At 39.6% G+C, this 11716-nt stretch overlaps 5 long non-coding RNA genes across 5 annotated transcripts in view; 2 read left to right on the forward strand and 3 right to left on the reverse strand.

The window, feature by feature from the left end:
- LOC139820713 (uncharacterized) overlaps window positions 1-11716 on the forward strand; it is a 54218-nt gene that overhangs the window by 32348 nt on the left and 10154 nt on the right. The gene's annotated exons all lie outside the window — the stretch shown is intronic.
- LOC139820785 (uncharacterized) lies at window positions 4495-5361 on the reverse strand. Its single transcript, XR_011734111.1, has 3 exons — window positions 5349-5361; window positions 5033-5259; window positions 4495-4932 (listed from the first exon to the last, which is right to left on the reverse strand). It is a non-coding gene; the product is annotated as an uncharacterized lncRNA (long non-coding RNA).
- Window positions 7222-8409, reverse strand: LOC139820355 (uncharacterized). The gene is made up of 3 exons (XR_011733947.1): window positions 8347-8409; window positions 7630-7791; window positions 7222-7513 (listed from the first exon to the last, which is right to left on the reverse strand). It is a non-coding gene; the product is annotated as an uncharacterized lncRNA (long non-coding RNA).
- On the forward strand, window positions 8540-9831 carry LOC139820556 (uncharacterized). The gene is made up of 2 exons (XR_011734011.1): window positions 8540-9100; window positions 9761-9831. It is a non-coding gene; the product is annotated as an uncharacterized lncRNA (long non-coding RNA).
- On the reverse strand, window positions 9593-11365 carry LOC139820555 (uncharacterized). Its single transcript, XR_011734010.1, has 4 exons — window positions 11192-11365; window positions 10841-11004; window positions 10225-10427; window positions 9593-10141 (listed from the first exon to the last, which is right to left on the reverse strand). It is a non-coding gene; the product is annotated as an uncharacterized lncRNA (long non-coding RNA).

Below are 11716 nucleotides of genomic sequence, written 5' to 3' on the forward strand. Positions count from 1 at the left end.
GCCGCCAATAGCGGGGCCCCAGACGCCTGGGTAAAAACCCGGCTTCAGCAAATGATCTCCACAAAACACCGACCCACGGGGTGGCTGGCCACCGCCCCAGGGTCAAACCGGAGGCACACCGGCACGAGCGAAGTTCCGTCCGCCGCTAAGGACAAAATTCGAGGAGTTGTACGCCGCCGAGGGACCGTTGCCCGCCCCCGAAGGATCTCGTATCGACAGCACTGCGCCGGGACACCGCGGGCTTGCAAGCTCGCGCCCGATTGGCTCGCGCGCCCCTCAGGAAGGGGTACCGTATCGATTCCGCGATCGAGCGGGTCTAGCGTTTCACTCTCTGGTCGTCCGTCGGCGAGAAAATACGTTTTGATTAAGATACGCGATAGCCACCCCGAGTCGGGTATTTCGATCGTTATCTGGCGGATCGAGGATCGTTGGTGGAAGGCGACGGCGAGGAGCCCAGGAGGAGGCGTATCACCGGTGAGGTTGCCCGCAAATCGCGAAATGTAAAGCCACGACACCGCCCTCCGGTGCACGCTCTCGCTCGGGATGACGCATGTTAAGATCGAGTGTAATTTCGCGATCGATAACGAGAGCGAAGGGCCTCGGGATGGTATCGTGGCCGCGGAACCGTGGTACAAGCGTTATGGCGAATCCCTGGAGATCGTGATAGGCGCGTTAATGAGTTCGATATCGCGAGTATATTGCGTCGTTCTCGCGACCTTGATGTACGGCAGCATACGGGCCGGTACTTCGTAAATTGTGTTACCGTTTCTTCGCGTCGGAAAATTCTTGTGTTTCCGCGTCGGGTGTTAGCGTATCGATTGTGTTCGGATCTCGTTATTATGGGTTGCTAATTGTGTCAAACTTCCATTGGTGTCGATGGAGTAGTTACGTTAGGTTTGCTCTCGCGTTGAGAAACTTTCGTTCACAAGCCCCTTGCGTTCGGTATTCCTTGCGTTACGCCCTATGGCGTCCCGCCCTGCTCGCGATGACCTCGAATTTTGCGTTAGAAATAGTATTCCTTGTATTGTCACAAATCTCGACGCCTCCGTGTTGCGCCCATTTAGAAAATTCTCGTGTAGATTAAGATAGCCTGGCGATGGAATTCTCGGACGGGCGTGGTGTTCACGCGCATCGAGCGTGGTGCACCACCACTTCGCGACATTTTTCGTTACTTTTCGTATCTCGCGTTAGTATTATTACTCTTAAGTGTTTGAGAACTGCGCCTTCCGTGTGCCTACAATAAGCTTTGCTTCGCGTATGTTTAATAGCCGCGTTAAAGATTGTTTCTGTGGAATAAATCCAGGCATCCCGCCACCGGCTATTCTTGATTTGTTATTGGCTTTATTTTGTGTTTGATCGAAGCCGGATGGATAAACGTTGTTATTTTCTCGACAACCAGTACTCAATAAATGTTATTTTCTTTGTTATCAGACTGAGTTACAAATTTACGTGTCACCCCGCCGGATATCGCGCTGCCCTTCATTAACCCCGCCCGTGATTAGGTCAAGCTAGCCGATTCCACGCACCTCCACACACTTCGTTTTGCGTCTCGTTTAGGTTTTCGCGATTTCGTGGACACGAATGTACGCGTCTGGCGCCCAACATTCGGAACATTTCGTGGAGTATCGGAGGTGCGAGGAAACCACTGGAGACGCCTACTATCCCGCTCTCCTAAGTCCTTTTGATCCGGCACACGTCCCGGAGCGGTCCGGGAGTGCAAAAAGTCGTGACAGTTCTTAATTTGCTTCCGCCGATAACATACATACCCGCAAACGAGAACATCACCACACACTATGCAAAGTTTATATATATATATATATATATATATACGAGCTGGTTACCCGGGCTTCGCCCCGGAGGACATATGTAATAAGACACGCAAATAGTTTCTCTTTCTCTCTCTCTCTCTCTCTCTCTCTCTTATCCTACATCTTATGACAACCTACGCTCCTTAATGGGCCTCTTCATCCTCCGCTTCTCTCGCCTCTGGTTGTGATCACTTACCACTGTACCCTATCGCCTTGGCTTTGCCTTCCATCGTTAATCTTATTACATCTTTCTTCAATAGTTGTCTTAATTTAGGCTACTTTCCATCATTGTGGAAGCGAGCCATATTACGCCCATTGTCCAAGGTTAAATCACCATCTTCTCCATCTGAAACCAGGCCCATTGCCAATCTGTGTGAGCTCTCCAAGTTATTCGAAAGAGTTTTGCACAGCCAAATCACTGATTTCATCAACTCTCACCATCTTCTCGACAATCGGCAGTCGGGGTACCGCAGAGGTTTCTCCACTCAGTCCGCTCTATTGCGACTGCTTCACGACATTAAATGCGGTGTTGATGTGGGTGAAGTGCTGATCCTTGTCCTCTTTGACTTCAGCAAGGCCTTCGACACTGTCTGTCATCTCCTTTTGTTGACCAAGCTTAGAAAATTGGGTTTCTCCAATCTTGCTCTTAAACTAATCTTTTCTTACCTTACAGGTCGCTCCCAAGCTGTTGTTGACTTGGATGGTGAGCTCTCCGATTGGCTCTCGGTCACTTCTGGTGTTCCTCAAGGATCCGTTTTGGGTCCTCTTCTGTTTTCCTTATTTATCAACGACATCGGCGCCTTTCTAAGATTCACTGAGCGCATCATATTCGCCGACGACACTCAGATCTATCGCAGATGCCTTCTTAGCCATCTCAACACTGCTCTGCAGCTTGTGGCACACGATGTAGGTGTCATCTCTGAGTTTGCTGCGGCTAACGGGCTGACCCTCAATCTTGGCAAATCAAAGGTCTTGATTCTGGGTAGCAGGCACCAAGTTCAGCATTTAAGCATAAATGATCTTCCTCTCATTTCCGTCAATGGCACCTCCATTCTATTTGTTAGAGAGGCGCGAAACCTCGGAGTCATCATGAGCTCTGATCTTTCATGGAGAAGCCACGTCTTGCACATATCCAAGAGGGTACTTCACGCTGTATAAATTGAAGTTCCACAAAAACTCACTATCACACAATCTGCGTGTCAAACTTATTACTACCTTGATTTGGCCCCTCTTGGACTACTGCTCACTTGTTTACAACGATGTGTCAGACGAGCTCAACACCAAGCTTCAGAGGCTTATCAACTGTACTATTCGCTTCATCTTCAACCTTAGGCGTGACGCACATATCACCCCCTACCGTCATCGTCTCGGCTGGCTGTCGGTTAAAAACCGACGCCTGTACTTTCTTGGTGTTGAGATGTTTAAGATTACTCACGGCATGTCTCCTGGCTATCTCTCGGATATTTTTACTAGCCTTGATCCCTCCGTCAGACGTTCGTCACGTCTTGCGCTACCGCACTCTTTTCACATTCCTAACCACCGTACTGAGGCGTATCACAGGTCCTTTCACCTCGCGGGTATCTACTTGTGGAACTCGCTTCCTATTGATGTCACTTCGTCATCGACCATCGCCATTTTCAAGCGTAAGTTACATGATCATCTTTTCTCGCGCGAGCTTAGCTCTGTTCACGATCCCATTGTGAGCCTCTCTGATCGTTCATCGCTTCATTAAGAGTGTCAACATATTACATATTAGTTATAATTAGTCAAGTTAACATTACATATCAGTTATTATCAATTATTTTATCTACTTTTTCTTTCCAACCATTCTAGCGACTTTGCTTTGTAATTTGCTTTCCGTTGTTTACAGTCTGCGCATCATCCTCAGCTTTGCGTGCATCTGCTGTAGTAATACTGTTTTTATCAATTCTATTTTTGTTTTTATTGTTGATTGTTACTATTATTTGTCTACTCGCTAACTCTATTTTATATATATATTTCTTTTCTTCTTTGTAATTGCCATTTTGCCTAAAGTCATAGACTATGGCATAAATAAAGAATCAATCTACATAAGAAAATCAAACATAGAGAAGATTATAGAGACGAGAGAGAGAGACGCGAGACTCTTCTAACCGATAGAGAGAGAAGATCTGGAGAGAAACCGCTCGCTCTATAGATCTCTAGCCTCTCTGTTGATAGCAGTAGCGAGAGAGAGAGAGAGAAGAAGAGCAGAGAGAGCAAGATAGAGAGGAGGCAGAGAGGAGAGAGGAGAGAAGAGAGAGAGAGAGAGAGAGAGAGTCCCCCTCTAGAGAGAGAGAGGAGATCTCTCTCTCCATCTCCCTCGGCTCCCCTCTCTCTCTCTCCCTCTCTCTCCCTCTCCCCCCGGGGGGGACGGCCGCCTAGTAAGTGTGTCACATTGTTTTGAGCCTTTCGACTCACGAGACTCCTAGAGATATCATTGCCACCTTTGACTAGAGAGGATACGGCCTTAGAGGCGTTCAGGCACTAATCCCACGGATGGTAGCTTCGCACCCACCGGCCGCTCGACGAGTGCGTGAACCAAATGTCCGAACCTGCGGTCCTCTCGTACCTGAGCAGGATTACTATCGCAATGACTGGTCATCAGTAGGGTAAAACTTAACCTGTCTCACGACGGTCTAATCCATCTCTCTCTCTCTCTCTATCTACATATGGAGGGATAAAAGCCATATAGTGATATAAGTCAAATTTTTTAAAATATTGACTCGTGTGCATAGACGCAATTTATATATTGTATAGATTGCATCTATGCACACGAGATAATAATTTTAAAAATTTGACTTACACCATACTATGCTTTTTACTCCTCCATATATAGATATAATAAATTTATAAAATACCTATATTTTAAATTAGTCCAGCATCTCTTTAATTGTGCTTCTGTCCTTACAGAAAAGCCACTGTTTAATGCACTATTTGCATATTGTTCTGTAATAAGTTCCCAAATTGCCTTCTTTTTCTCTACACTTGGGCCGTCAGTTTTTGGACTCTCCACAATTTCTTTCACATCTTCAATAATTGACAATAATAATATTTTTTCAGTGTCCGTAAATTTTGGCGTGGACTTTTTCGCTAATTCGTTTACCTAAAGTATAAATTTTATTAATTATTACAATCTATAAAATTAGAATCAAAGCAAAGAAATCTATATTCTTTGATTGAAGGTTATGTATCATTGTTTATACCTTATTATAAATCTCCATTATACCAATCAGGTACGACAGCCAAGATAATTAAAGATAATTAAAGATTTATCGCGAATGATTGTGAATACTTTTGCAGCTATGATCTTCAACTTTTCAAAATTATTTGAGATTTTAATACTCAGGTGTCTCCACTCTCGCTTAGTCATGAAGGACTGAATTTAATGATTAGCCACTACCACTGAAATTTGAGGCTGGAGATTTGAGACCTGAGAGCCGAAATTTGAGATTGGAAACGAAATCTAAGATTCGAGAAACGACTATGAATTCGGGCCGGCTTTCATGGTTCGATACGTACCGCTCAGTTCAGCACCACACAGCGCTCCCCAGTCGCGCGACACGCACTCACACACTCTCGCGCATACAGCGCCGCACATCAGTTGATCACGTGTAGCGGAGAAATTACTCATATTCCAACAAAAACAATGAAAAAAACAATGAAGTCTGAAATCTTAGCAAAAGCGTTCGGTGCCGCGTATCGACGTAACCAACGCGCCGCTGACGCGATGGCGACGACTCTCCACTTTGAGGCGCTCTACAAGGCGTAATTTTCAACTAAATGAAATGAATAACAAATGAAAATTGTAGGTTTTTTACGCTCTACAAGTTTTATTTGAAGCATTTTTGCAATTTCGGACGACAATAATGAGTAAAAAGAAAAAAAAACTAAATATCATACTTTTTTATTTCCCTTTCTCGTTCGATGCCCCGAAAACAATCGATCATACGTAAAAATGTCATACAACATAATTTGTAGAGCGTAAAAAAAGCTTTAAAATGAGCTCCAATTCGACCTTGTAACTTTATTAGAAACCGAGTTATCGCGGAAAAACCATTTTTTCACATTTTTTACTCCCGTAAAAAAAGCAAGCGGGAAACAGAGGTCGAAAACTTGAGATTAAGCTTTTCTTGAGCCTCCCAACACCCCCCAAAAGAAAAATCTTGGGTCAGAATTATGTCTTTTATAATCCGTTTTTTTGTACATAGTGACTGGACTATTATATAAGTATACATACGTTTCAAATTCGCGCACTTTTGCATGCGCGTGCGGCCACTGAGCATGCGCATATGGTCACAGGGCATGTTCGTAGTCACTACAGCTCGTCGGTATGACAGGAATCATAACCTGATTTCTGTCAACTTTAACGATTAATATTTCGCGTCGCGGAGCAGAGCGACACTTTTTTCTGCCAGATTCTTCTGTTTCGTGTAAAAACGCGTCGAATAAGCCTAATTTTATCGATTTTTGTGCTGGGGTAGCTATAAACTGAAGAATTACCGCGTTCCGAAACCACTACATATTCTACGTCTCACCCCCACTCTCCGGCAGCTAAACGATATACAGTTTTTCGCTTTTTTTAGCGAAACCGTGATCTAACAAACGTTTTAATTAGTATATTCGAAACTAACAAACGATTCCGCATCGATTGACCACGGTTTGAATCGAAAATTGTAAAGAATTATATATTTACCGGCAAAATTAACACTAAAAATTATTTTCGTGATTACGTAAAAACTATTAACTAACAAACGTTCTAATTAGTCTAACAATCAATAACAAACGACTAACAATAATCGATTCGTAAAAAAAAAAAAATATCATAAGTCGAAATTGTCCGGCTAACTTCTATGAGGTTAATTTAATCCACTTGGGGGGGCTAAAGGTGGAAGCACATAAAATTGCAGGAGCCATGAGCAGAAAGCAGAAGCCATATGCGCATGCGCTATGGTATCCGTAGAGCTCTACGGATACCATAGCGCATGCGCATATGGCTTCTGCCTTCTGCTTATGGTTCCTGCAATTTTATGTGCTTCCACCTTTACTTTGTTGAGTTTTTCCACGCACCGTTCCGACAACGACAACGACACCTCTCGCCAGTCCCGGGATATAGTCAGTGCATGCAGACTTTCCCGAAATAACAAAGGAGAAGCTTCTTTCTAGGGATCCTCCAGAGAGGGATCGGACTAACCGTCGCCATTTGTCTCAAAACCGGAAGTGGTATGTTCAGCGGCAAAATTCAAACGTGTTTCGATGCAAATGTGTATATTTTATATAATTAGACATGATCGACGCGCGCTACGCGCGTGTTATTTAGCTTAATTGTATAATTCCTATCATGGTGTAAAAAACAAGGTGAAGCATTGCGCATAATGGCGGCAGCTTTGGCGGTTGAACCAATCAGGAGGCGACCCATTTTGTTGCGCTCACTTTAAGGTGAAGTTCGCTTATAAGAAATAAAAATGTGTGAATCATGTAAAATTTTAGATAAAACCTTAAATAAATAAATAAACTAATGACAATTAAACTTACATTTATTAGTTTATTTATTAAACTTCTGTTTTAATTCTGTTCTAGTTTGGTTACGTAATTTGATTAGAGTCAATTAACCGCACGTCCACAGTGTAGATTCTGAATTATAGTGTGAGGAAGAAGGGTTGAAACCTCGGTTGAAACGCAATTTACTTTAAATAATAATAAAAAGACATGTAACGAAAAAAATAAATATTTTATTCAAACAGAATAAAATTAGGTAACGTTTTTATACTGTATACGAATTCAAATGATTCTTGAAATTTACCGCTGTTTATGTTTAAATTTTCTTCTTCTCGGTGGCAAGCTTCGAGCCATTTTTCTTTTAATTCGCGATTTTGCGGAAATGGAAAGAACTTGATGTCTTTCGTTTTCGTAGCTCCACCGGAACGACTTTTGCAATTTCTCACGCAACAAGTCGGCATGATTCCTAGATGATCATAATACAACGCACATAATACGACGCATAATACATAATACATAATACATAATACATAATACATAATACATAATACATAATACATAATACATAATACATAATACGACGCGAATTAATTATTTTAAAAAACTGTAAAGAATTTATTGCGAAAAATATTACCTCAGCCAGGATTCGAATCTGGAACCTCCCTCATTTCGTGAAGAGCGTCTGAGGTAATATTTTTCGCAATAAATTCTTTAATTTTTTAAAATAATTAAAAACACATTTTTTTAATGTTAAAAAAACGTTTTTTTTACAATGTTAAAATAAATACAGCAAAAATAAGAATTTAAATTGCCAGTGAATAATGAAAAAATCAATAAAATAAATACTTTTTTAATAAGAAAAAAAGGATCTGTTCTATTAATTTAAACGTTTTTTAAATATTTTTTTTATTACTAAAAATGTTTTTAAAAACGTTGAAAAATATTTTTTTGCTACTTGGGTTATTTAGCAAATATCAACCAATATAAATGCCTCTCAACATTAATTATATTTACTACTTACTGCGTATGTTTTATTAAAGTCGCAAAAGTTGAACACAAAATATTTCCCGCACAACAGACGCACGCGACGGATAAGGGTTGATTTATAATAGCCGTAACCGTTGATTTAAGCCGTAATCTTTAAGAAATTGACCAATTACAGTCGAATGTGAGAAGAATAATCGACTGTGATTGGTCAATTTCTTAAAGATTACGGCTTAAATCAACGGTTACGGCTATTATAAACCAGCCCTAACGGACGTAACGGACTACGAATTGATGGAAGCAGCCATATTGCTTTTCTCGCAAAAAAGGTCGCGCGCTGATTGGTTCAAAAACTGAACGAGTGCGCAGCATCGGGAATGCTTCACCTGTCTATTTACACCATGATTCCTATTACATTATGCCCGATCTACAATAGCTGTAGTAAGCCTCAAGATGTAAGAAATTGACCAATCACAGTCGATTATTTTCCTCACATCCGCCTGTAATTGGTCAATTTCTTACGGCTTGAGGCTTACTACAGCTTACTACAGCTATTGTAGATCGGGCATTATAGTAATAATTTAACCTATTGATACACAAACTGTCAAAACAAGTGATGATAACAACATTTAACAACATTTCTGCAGATCGCAGAAATGTTTCCAAATATTGACAAGGAAGTTATCAAATCAGTATATGATGTCAATCATGGCAAGAAAGACATTACAATTAATTCGTTGCTTCAGATGTGCGAATAAGTCCTAATTTTCTACGCAGCTAGAATGCCATACGTAACTTTATCATATCCTTCGTTAATGAACTTTTTTTTCCTTTGAAATGTAAGATGATGTACGAAATTCTAATTTGTAATACTTCCATACGTAATAATATGTATATATTAAGGTCGAACATTCTTTGAATATGTGAAATGATGAAATATTTCTCTTCTGAAGAAACATATTATATTTTGAATTGAATATAACATTGAATTATTCTTACAATTAGTCAATTTTGTTACGTATATGTTATTGTTATTTCAGAGTTTATATTATCTTTTTTTCTCCTCATATTTCCATATACATGAGTATTTATTTATTCAATTGCGTTATATATTACATGATTTACTAGTCTCTGTATGTAATTTAAATACATATTGCGCGTTCTACAAAATTGTAAAAAGATATACGCTTGATTAATAGTTGCACACATAAATTGTAATAAATATCAAATATACATAATTTGTACAATTATTCATATCAAAGAAATAGAATAAGCCGAAAGTGTCAGGGAATTTCAAAAATTTTATACATAAACAGTGAAACGACTGTAGCTACAGAAATAATTAACAGTGAATGTGTATTTCTTACTGTTGAGTTGCAGGGCATAGAGTTGTTTTTAGATTTACAGGCACACACTTCGATATTATATCCTTCAGTCACAATTTTTGGCAGTTATAGCATTTCATGCATTTCTTCTATCTACTGTATCAATTATGTGAATACCCACTGATATATAACACATCTATTTATTAAGGCAAGTAGATAAATATTCTTTTTCGTAGATAAACTAGATCTTAAATAGCTTTAAGTATTATAAGTAATTTGTTCGTTAGTAATTTCTTTTTCTTATGAGATTGCACCTCGTTAAAACTCATCGTGCCTCGCTAACGCCTCTCCAAAGTCCGTCGCCTGAGATCCGACAAAGATGTCGTATTTATCCAAAATCTCGTTTTTCGTCAGCTTGTGATCCGCATCGGTGTCCGCTTCGTAAATCAAGTGCCTCGACTCCGCCTCGGCGTGATCAAATTCCGCGGGAATAATCCACGTTTTTACCTGTTTCAAATTGGAACAGATCAGTTTAATTGTTTTTATATTACTACTAATAAATGTACTACTGTAATGTAATGAGATCTTACCATTATTTACGGGTATTTCTTCCTGTGCTTCTTGCGGATGTTTAATTAAAATTTTTATGAGCAGGAATATTCCTTGATTCATCATCTTCTTCAGATGTATTTACTGGTATCAGACGATCACCAAAAATAGTTGGAACTGCTGTAGATTTCAAGCGGCGTTTACCTCCCCGTGTTTTTTCCCACATCTCATCTGAGAAATAAATCTGAAAAAAATATTGAGCAATTTAATTAGAAAAATAAGAAATAACAATAAAATATAGATTATTTTTGTGTATTAAAACTTTGTTATTTTTGTTAATTCTATTTAGTCCTTAAAAATAATAAGTAATAGTTAATAGTAAAAATGATAAGTAGTAATTAATACTTATAGTGATCTTTTTTATAAAAAATGCAAAGAACATTAACTTTTAAATAAGCAAAATTTATTTTAAAACTTTTTCTTATCATTAATATCCATTTCTACCAATGCAGATTAACTTTGACTTTGGCTTAACTTACCTTTTATCTTTCTCTAATTTTAAGAACTAGAAAAAGATTAAACCGTGATTAAAATTAATCTATATTGGTAAAAATGGACATAAGTCAAATAAATATATTATGTTTGTACCATACTTACTGAACACAATGTCGAACTCACTCCAGGAACCCAGTCTGCACGGTTAACATTAGCGATCCACAGTTTTTCCTCTTTTCTCTTCTTGTGGGAATCTACACATTTGGAAGCCTTTGCTCGATGAGTTCGTACAATAATCCGCACTGCAACCCGTCATATTTCTTTTTCTGTAAATAAAACATACGTATTTATAAATAATTGTATAGGTTATGTAATATGTTAATAAACTACATGCAAATTATGACTGTAGTTTTTTTCCTTTACATTTTTTCAGCATAGCGTAAAATAACATGGGTCAACGGCATCAACGCATAATATAAGAAACGTATCAGTTACGCGGCGTTATATGCTTACCTAATAGATGCCTCGGGTCGAGATCAATACTTTCACGCATTCACACTCACTTTAGAGTCACGTAAAAATCGGTAAAAATAGTCGTAGAAATGAGGATCAGCGGCGAAGAAAAGCACGAAATCACGCATTCTCTCATGTATTACCGCCATAACTGATCGCAGCCCAGTGGCCCAGTCTGCCCAGTCTGTATGGCTGTCTCTCTTAAGGTGAAATTTCATGGACAGTGAAAAGTAGCAGCAGATCGTACTGATTGGCTACAAAATAGAGAAGTTCTAGGAACTCGAGAACTTCTCTATTTTATAGCCAATCAGTACAATCTGCTGCTGCTTTTCACTGCCCATGAAATTTCACCTTTACTCGCTCGCTCTTTCTCTCTCTGTTTCCGGTTTTGAGACAAATGGCCGCCGACCAATAGAAAACGATACCCGCTTAGTCCGATCCCTCTCTGGAGGATCCCTACTTCTTTCCACTACGCCGAGGTAGTAGTGCTGGAAGAAGAAAAGAACAGAGTTATCAGGTGCTTTC

The sequence above is a fragment of the Temnothorax longispinosus genome, chromosome 10 (genome assembly GCF_030848805.1).
Source record: "Temnothorax longispinosus isolate EJ_2023e chromosome 10, Tlon_JGU_v1, whole genome shotgun sequence".
In the NCBI taxonomy this organism is placed as follows: Eukaryota; Metazoa; Arthropoda; class Insecta; order Hymenoptera; family Formicidae; genus Temnothorax; species Temnothorax longispinosus.